The sequence below is a fragment of the Chenopodium album genome, chromosome 25 (genome assembly GCF_948465745.1).
Source record: "Chenopodium album chromosome 25, dcCheAlbu1.1, whole genome shotgun sequence".
Lineage (NCBI taxonomy): Eukaryota > Viridiplantae > Streptophyta > Magnoliopsida > Caryophyllales > Amaranthaceae > Chenopodium > Chenopodium album.
In genome coordinates this window covers 13137729-13147738 of record NC_137858.1, presented here as the reverse complement: position 1 = coordinate 13147738, position 10010 = coordinate 13137729, and positions in this window count along the sequence as shown.

Sequence of the window (10010 nt, the reverse complement as noted above, 5' to 3'; positions counted from 1 at the left end):
TTTGGTGAGCGAACAAAAATCCGCGGCCTCAATATAGGCTTCGGCTTCCCGCAATACACCTGCGTATGACCGAATCTTTTTTCTTACCAAATCAAACTTAAAACCATTATGCCTTAATCCCCGGAGAAATTCTGAGTAAGCCATTTCGTCCGGAAGATTATGAATTTGGGCTTTTTCTTGGTTAAACCTTTGGACGTACGAGCGTAGTCCTTCATTCTTTCCTTGGACAATTGTAGCCAAGTTGAGACTTGTCTTTCTTGGTGGGATGTTGTATGAGAAGTTTCCCACAAACAACAAACTGAGGGTGGTAAAGCAATTGATGCATCCGGCTGGAAGGCTGTTAAACCAGTCCTGGACCACCCCTTTGAGAGTGGCCGGGAAGCATCTACACCATGTAGCATCATCTACACTTTGCAAGTACATCAAGTTCCTGTACGAGGTAACATGCTCTTCTGGGTTGCCCGTACCATCATAGGCACCCACTAGTACACTCTTCACTTTTGCTGGTTGAGGGGATGCTAGTATGTCTTGCAAAAACGGAGGCGGCTTATCTCCTAAATTCAACAAACGCATTTGCCAATCAATAGGCTGAGGCTGAGCGGACGTTCCAGCCAGGTAGGGAGTCTGGCCGAACATCTGACCATACGGCCCATATTGCCCAAAAACTTGGGGAGTTGGTTGTATCAACCCATTGAGTAATTGAGGGGGCTGATATTGCAATGACTAAATTGGACGGGGAGTAATAGTATGGCTCTTGCTGGAAGCAGCCGTGTTGGTGTATTGGGAGAAAGATTGGTTGGAGACTTCATCCGGCATGGTTGGGGTAGAGGCCGTGTCAGAGTATGCGGCCCTCTCCCGTTGCCTGTGCCGAATGTAATCCCTTGCGTCTTTAAAACGCTGTGACGGCTCAGTCTCAACTCTTGTCGGCTGTCTGCCCCTCCCCCCGGCCGACTGTGTTTTCGCCAGCAGGCTAGAGAAGTTGGTCCGTGGGACTCGGGGGACCTTCCATGCGGACGGCGGAATGGGGTGTTACCAGCATCAGTTGCGTTGGTCTTGTTGTTGGCTTTCTTGGAAGTGCCTCCTCTCCCCTTTTGCTGGGTAGCCGCCAACTGCTTGCGGAGCTTAGTCAGCTCGGCCATTAAAGTAGCTGGAGTAACAGGAGCTTGTTCGGCCTCTTCAAATGAGGCAGTCAAAGGATTGCTTGAGTGTATGGTAGTACGTATGTCCTCTACATATCCATCCTCGCCTGGACGAGGTCCAGAATTAGGTGTCTGGCCATCTATTGCCATAACGGACGAGTATCCCCACAGACGGTGCCAAATGTTTCGGGGTTTTTTGTGATTCCCTCGGATACTGGTCACGCTCTGCTGACAAAGACTCGGACACCTGCAAAATAACGAATATTCCGGTGATCGGAATATTCGCCTCCGACGCTCAAGTTAGTGAACGGAAACGGAAAAGGCTAGAGAGAGAAAGTAGAGAGAAGTTGGAGCTCTTTAGTGCTCTTGTATTAATGTCACCTCCAAATCCACCCCTCCCATCATAAATGATTGGGGTATATATAGGGGTGGGAGCATGTGCCCCCTAGGGTTTAGGCCCTAAAATCTCGTGACATGACTGGCTGCGCAATCAGAGGTCGCCACGTGTCGTGGGGGTGCCGTTTTACGGCTTTCAAGGTTTTCTCGGGGTTTGGGCCTGAGGTCATCAGGGCCATTTTCTCTTTCTGATTGCAGCATCGGGGCATTTAGAGATGGCTGACAGGTGTCACCATGACAGGTGGACACGTGTCTCACTCTCATAGGGCCACATGTCGCCTGTTTATTGGGTCACGTGTCACTATGAGATTGGGCCACGTACCTGGGGTATTTTTACCCTAAACAATTACCAAGTCTAAAATTAATTTATTAGTGACAAGCAATATTAATGACTCGTATGCAAAACAATACAATCAATTAAATATCAAATCATCCAAGCAATCCAAGTTCCAATTCAATTCTTGATTTATTAGTGACAAGCAATATTTATTATTAAATCATTTAACTACCTCGGTGTATAAACACCTTAAGTGCATAAAGCACCCCAAATCCTTAACCTCGTCTTGTAAGACTTTAATTCTTCCTTTACTCATTCTATCTCAATAATAATCATGAATGAGTAATAATATAATTCCATTCCAAATATTCACATACATTTGCCTCTAAACTCATCTTGAAAATTAATGCATAAATAATACTTACAAGATAAATTAATGCACTGTCCTCATACTTGAATCAAAACCAACCATCACATCAACATTAATCATAATTACTATCATACAATTTCAACCAATCCACAAGTTCCTAACATGATTCTAAGTTTTTCAAGTCCTAAAACATGCTCCTAAAGTCAAGGTTTTTGTATCCTTGTACGTATGTACCTTGAATAAACGAGTTGGTTGGCCACTTAACCAACTAGAAGTCACCTTCTATAAAACCCTCTCCAAAACCAAACAACAAAAGTCTAATAAATACCCACGCAATTAAATTTATAGCAATACTAACTTACTTTAAAAACTTCAAAATCCAAATCAAACAACACTTTAAAAACTTTCCCTTGAATTAAAATCAAAGGCTTATATATAGTACAATTCTTTAAATTTTCTTCATAAAAACCTTAAAGTACACTATTATACATGAAATTATAGCAAGTTTAAAGTTTAATAAAAATCTGAAAAATTATTTTATACATGAAACCTCAAAATTATAGTAATCTTTGAAACTACTTACATTATATGTTAAGTTAGTAAGCTTTAAACCCAATAATTCACCAATTCAATGCATTTAGAACTGAAAAAACAATAACCTAAAATCTAAAAATTTGATTTAGTAACAGAATGTATAAATACAACAATTTAAACTTGAAATATATAATTGGAATTCAATTAGTTTCATAATAACTCAATCAAACCTTCATATTTCACACTTAAACCCTAAAATAAACATAATTCAAAATCTGAAAATTAATTATATTCACAAAAAAAATATAACTTTAACATAATATAATTACTATAAATATATATAATTAACTTGGTTAACACGTTTTAAGCCCTAAAATCATGAAATAAAATAAGGTTTAAGCCTTAATTTTTCATACTTATAAAAATCTGAAAATTTTGTCATTAAATTAAACGTAGCAAAATTCACAAATTCATAACCTTTTGTAATTTATATGCATAATCAAATCATAGTAATAACAAATTAAGAACAAAATTTAAATAAAGATTAAAACTTGAATTAAATAGCAAAGATAAAATAAAGGAGGAGGAAGAAGAGAGTGTGCTATACGGATGGTGTGCGGCAGTGCGGGTGGCACAGTGGTGGTCGGAGACTGCAGGCGATGGCGGCGGCTGAGCAGTGACAGTGGCTGGGAAACGAATTTTTTTTTTTTTTTTTTTTTTGTGTGTGTGTTGGTCGTGAACAGCAAACGGGAGAAGGGAAAAGGTAGTAAGAAGGAAAAGGGGATAACATGAGAAAGTGGAGAGTTTGAGGGTATTTGGGGGTTTTTATGTGGGCTTGGTTTCCAAGTTTAAGCAAATAGTATTACATGCACCATGGTGCACCTATAACCAGGCTCAATCTGTCGCCTAGCCTAGATGAATTCGTGCTCAATAGAAAGAAGCCCGCGTCCAACATAAAGAAGCCCAACCATTTTTTTTGTCTTTTTTTTAATTTGTTTTCACCATTGAATTTTGATATTCTCCTATTTTCTACTTCTAAATTTTTTGAAAACCTAAATTTAAACTTTCAACAACCATTTTTGATTTTTCTCTCTCCTCTTTTTTTTTTAAGATTATTTTTTGCTTCCTTCATTAACAATTTTAATTCTCCTTTATTTAACCTCTAAATTACTAGAACCTCTAAAATTTTCAACAATGGGGAAAACTCTACTTTCTTTATCCACTTTAATCTAAAGTTTCTTGTACTTTGTTAGAAAAAATGGAGATTTGCTTCTTCTTTTTTTTTTTTTTTTTTTTTGGGAGCTTTTTGACCAATTTTGGTGGCTTGTGCAATAAAATTAGCAAATCTGATGTTAATTGTTCCATATCCATTACCTTCATATTTTTGTTCATATATTTCCTGTTTGATATTCATATACGTTGTCTTCTATGTCCATATATATGTGATGTATGAAGTAATAATTTGTGTATAACTTTTATCAAGTATTTTGGTATGAAATAATAATTTATTTGGATGTTGTGTGTTTCCTTCTTTTGTTGTTTATATTTAATTATAGACCAACTACTGAACGCCTTCAAAAAAATTCTGAACATCCCTTAGAAACTTCTAATAAGACACCAAAAGCAACACAAAAGCTCCCATAAACTTCTGATAAGCCCCTAGAATTTTCTGATAAGTCACTAGAAAACACTGAACCCACCTCAAAAACCTCTAACCCCCCTACAAAAACTTCTGAACCCCAATTACAAATCACTGAACACCCTTCAAAATATTTTAACCACCTTCAAAAACCTCTGAACCCAACCACAAACCACTGAACGCCCTACTAAAATCTCTGAATCCCCTACAAAAACTTCTGAACCCCAGCCACAAACACTAAACACCCTACAAAAACTTCTGAACCCCAACCACGAACTACTGAACACCCTACAAAAACCTATGAACCCCCTACAAAAACTTTTGAACCCCAACCATAAATCACTGAACACCCTACAAAACCTCTGAACCCCCTACAAAAATTTTTGATCAGCCTTCAGATTTTCCTTATAAACAACTTCATACGTTCTAACTACAATAAACAAACACAATTCATAATAACATAAAACAGCAAAGTTTAAATACTGGAAAAAAAATGTTCATAATTGCGTTTACAATTATTTTCTTAGAAGCATATTGACATGCTAAAGTCATAATCACCTAATCAAAAATGATTCCTAAGTCCTCTAACTATGCAGATAGGGAAGAAGAGTTGAACCACAGGGAAACAAGTCAATTTATTCTTAATTATTTAAAAGTAATCTAAATTATCAAGTAACAATTTGTTGTTATTAAAGGAACTATACTACGAAGAATATGAGTAGGGAGAAATAAAGGTAGGAGGAATCAAATAATAAAAAACCTAGGGCATAGGTTCACCAATAAACAATATTCCAGGGTAAAACATAACAATCAATCATCAATGCATCAATTAATCATATCATAAAGGGCTTTCGCTACATATTACAATCACAGAGATAATTTACCGGTATTAAATCTCATCTCTCGAATCTGGACCTAACCATTTATAAATTAATCTGCCTATTGAAACTTAGCCTAAACATCAATTCTCATCTTTCGAATCTCGAATCAATATTGCTAAACTCATACAATTAAACCAGGCCTAATCTAATTGCATAGCATTAAATCAATTAATAGGAAATTAACTAAGCATTGACAGTCAACAATAATAAATTACCCCTTCATATTATTTACTAGATCCCCATAAACCCTAGAAAGAAATCTACTCACACATAATTAACTCTAAACTAAACAAAGCAAAAAAACAATTCATGAAGGAATAAAGAAATAAAATTGCTGAAATTAATAAAGAAGAAATCGTTACCCAAGAGTAAAGTTAGAGAGAAATCTAGAGAGAGAAAATAAACTAAGTAGAGAGAGAAAGTCTAAGAGAAGAAGTAACTAAAATTAAAAACACTAAATCGTACTTATACAAAGCCTCTAACAATTCCTAATTAGAAACTGAGTAATCATCGAATAAGACTCCCCAAAAACACGAGCCCGATCGGGCGAAGGGCCGCCCAATCGGGCCCGCCTTTTTCCTTGCATCGTTCTTCCGCGCAGCCGCCCGATCGTGCTAGTGCTTTGCCCGATCGGGCCCGGCTATACTTGGAGCTTGAACTTCGATTGGGCCTTAATTCCTAGCCCAATCTGGATTTCCACTTAGGGGCTTTAATCACTCGGTCCAGTGCTCGTATTTCAAGTGTCGAGCCCTTAATCACCGACTTGATGACTATAACCGGCCTTCGGCTGCAAAAAGTGGTCGTGCTCCTCCAATGTCCATAGTTGCTCCATAAAATCCGGAAAATGCTCCAAAAGTGCAATTCCCTACAAAACTCAACCAAAACAACGAAAATACTAGAAAACACCAATTAGTAATAAAAGTGGCTCTAAAGAGCCAAAAACACTACCAATTATGACCAAGGGACGGGGGTAAAATACTATATAAAATAGAAATATCACATATATGAATACTTAGAGAATTATGTAAAACAGAATGGTTCATTAAAGTAACCTAAATGTTCATAAAAATGGAAATAATGTTCATAATATGATACTGCTGATAACAATTTTGATAATAAATACAATGGAAAGTACGTTACTCGAATTATTTGAACAAAATGTTCAAAAACATGATATAAACAAATTATATTTATAAATTACAAATTAAAGCATCAATTTTACAATTAAATTATAAATGAAACTGAAAATCATCAAAAAAAAAAATAAGCAATTCAAATCAAAATTCAAATTCAACACACTTTCAGCAGCTTAAATAACATTAATTATATGAAAACCTTTCAAATAATCAATCTAACTCAATTGTTCATAAAAAAACATATACATGTTTTGATATCTAACATAATATATTCATAATTACAAAACATATAAAGGTTTTAAAAATTCATATATCGAAAACAAAATAAATTTTCATATGCAGAGAATCAAATGTTTAGATATATAAATGGAAAAATTGCCATTAATAATCCTATCTTTGCCCCATCCGCCCAAAATAATCCCACCTTTTGATTATTTTTAAATAATTCGACCTTTAATATCAATCAGCTGTAAATGGTCACAACCGGTCATTTAACTTGTTGTAGCAAGTCACATAACACGTGTCGGTATCTGATTGGTCAATAAATAAAAAATAAATATTTTTTTAAAAGAAAAATAAAAATAATTTTAATTTAATTAGATAAAAAAAAACAACCCCACCACCATACAACCACCCTCCATGGCCGCCACCTCCACCAACTCGACCCACTGCCTCCCCTTAGCACCGGAGCGCCGCTCCGACCACCCTGCCTCCTTTTTCCTGAACCGTCGACTTACCTCCACCAGCCCAACCCTTGAAAAACTCCTTCCCCTTCCCGATCCCAACCTCCCTACCCTCAAAAAACCCCACGCCTCTTTTCTGGCCCCTTCCTTCTCCCACTCCCGATTCCGTCCCTTTTTCGGCCCCTTCCCTTTCCCATTCCTCGATTTTGGCCATCCTCTCATTCCCACGCCTTGATTTCGATCTCCTCCCCCTCCCACGCCTTAATTCTAGCTCGTCGTTTTGCCATTTCGGTAATAAGGGTGGTGGTTTTAAGGCAACGGAAGGGGTTAGGGAATGGACGACGACCAGCACGGAGGAGTTGGGGTGAGGACGCGGTGGGGCTAGGGAGTGAACGTGGCAGGGCTGAATGGCCTGGTTTGGGCCGATGGAGGTGTTGAGGAGGTGGCTGGGGGATTGGGCCCGGCGGTTCTAAATTTTTTTTCTTTTTATATTATTTTTACAAAAGTTAGTTCAAAATAATTAATTAATGTTAAATAATCATTTTTGTAAAAAAAAAATAAAAGTAAATGTAATACCCCGTATTTTCATACGTATTTTCCTAATTAATTAATTAGGAATTATTTTTTAAAAGGGTATTTTAGTAAATTTATTATTTGGAGCTAAAATAATATTTGAATTTTGGCGCCAAAAGCATTTTTGAAAACTAATCATTATTTTGGATAAGATTTATTATCCATTTATTTTATCTTAAATACCGGATTATTTACATATTTCAGATATTTTAATTATAGCAAAATTATATTTTATTAATTATATCAAATGGCCGAAAATTCCCATTTATTTAGCTAGGAAATTTGGATTTTCTATGTATAGAAAATCTAATTTTCTTAGTTAATTATTGGTGAATAATTGGTATTTAATTAATTAATTATTTATTTAATTATTCTATATTATTTACACAATTATTTTTATTCCTTAAACCGAGCAAAATCTTCCTAAATACTAGTAAGGGAATCTCCTATTTTCCTTAATTCTAATTCTCCATCTTTTTAGTATCCAATCATCATATTCTCTTGCCTTTTGTTCCTCTTGATTATTCCCCAAGTAATTCTAATTTCCTTATTATTTTTCATGACATACATACATTCCATATTCAAGTATACACAATCACCTTAATATCCAAACTTTCCTTAATTCTTTACTCACTTCTCCAAGTAATCTTTTAAACCCTAATTACCATAATTCTTCCTACATTTTCCTACCTTAATTATGCTCATACTAGCCTATAAATACCCCTTCATACCTCTCACATTCTTCACACCAATTCTCTTCTTTTCTTCTCCTCAATTTTACACAAATCATCCCGTTTATCTTTGAAGCCAATTTTCGGGCACTTCTGGTCAGTTTTTGGGGTATTGACGTTTCACAGAAGACTGTTCCTCTCTAAAAATCCTTGAAGTTAGGGTCAAGAATCACCCAATTCGGAGTTATATCAAAGGAGTTATAGCCTCTGCAAGTTCTGCCTATTATTTCCTACGCAAATCCAATTCTTCTCTTTTCCTTGGTTTCTTATCTTTTCTTCTTCTTTTCTCTTATTCAAGTATTATTATTATTATTATAGGGGATTTATAAAAATTATTATGAGTAGTTTTAATTATATAAAATCATATTTTAATGATGTTTATGAGAAATTAATTAAAAGGTTCATGTACATATAGTTGGGGGTTTTTAATTATTTGTTAACCTTATATTGATTAAGGTTATATTAATTTGTAGGGTGTGTTCTATCAAGATTCTTGAGGTTCTTTTGGTGTGTTTGCTAAGCAAGGATCAAGGTACGTTAGGTGGCTAGATACCTTTGAAAGTGATTGGTTTGAATAACATGTTTTATATGATTTGATTGGTGATTGAATTAAATTGATTTGAATTGTGATTTTGAAATAAATTATGTTTGGAGGTATTGATAAAAGTATTTTGAATGATTGATTTTTAAATCATGTTTTGAATGGTTTGATCGAATTACTTATCATGTTTAAAGGAATTGATTTGAAAAGTTTATTGAATTTAATAAAAGGTTTTTTTCAAGGAAGAGTTATTGATTTTGAAAAGTATTAATATGAGATTTTATTCTCAAGTATTTATTTAAAAGGTTTTGATTTTGAAAGTATGTGGAAGGAGTTTGAATTATATTGGAATTATTGGATATTAAAAGGATTTATTATTGAACCATTGAAATATTATTATTAATGCTTTATAAGCATGTTGCTAATCCCACTATGCGGATTTGGTTTATTGATAAGACTATGGATTTTGTATGACCTAGTCTTTCCTCAAGAATAGCCTTGTAATATAAGGAGACTAGCTTGGGGGGTGTGCACACTTGGGTGAGGAATTGAATTTAAAGAAATTGGTTCAAATAGGAATTGGATTTTTAAAGGAATTGGTTTATCAATTATTTTGAATGTTGAATCATTGGAATTGGTTTTGAATCATGAGTTTTGGAATTATTGGATTATTTATTGGAATTGGTTTTAAAAGCATGTTTGCGAATAAATTGAGTTTACATTATCTTGCACTTATCGTACTTAGCATAATTTGCTAATCCGTATTTCTTATTTGTTTTGGTTCGCCCTGTTTACCGTAATGGTTAGCAGTGTTGACTATTTTCAGGTGGAGTCATGAATGAGCATATGAGAGTCCCGGGATTTGCTTCACCTAGTTTAGGAATGTTGGTCTTGTCTTTATTTATAGTACTCATAACAATGTTACTATTTTGATAAGTATTAATAAAAGAAAGTTGAGTTTCCGCTGCAAAGTATTGGTTTATTTAGTAAGTTTGAGTAGCCTTGCGTAATCACGCGGCGGTAGTATGCCCAAGTCTATCTCTACGATATAATTATATGTATTATACTGGTATTTCCGTAAAGGGAGATTTGGGAGTGTTACAGTAAAAC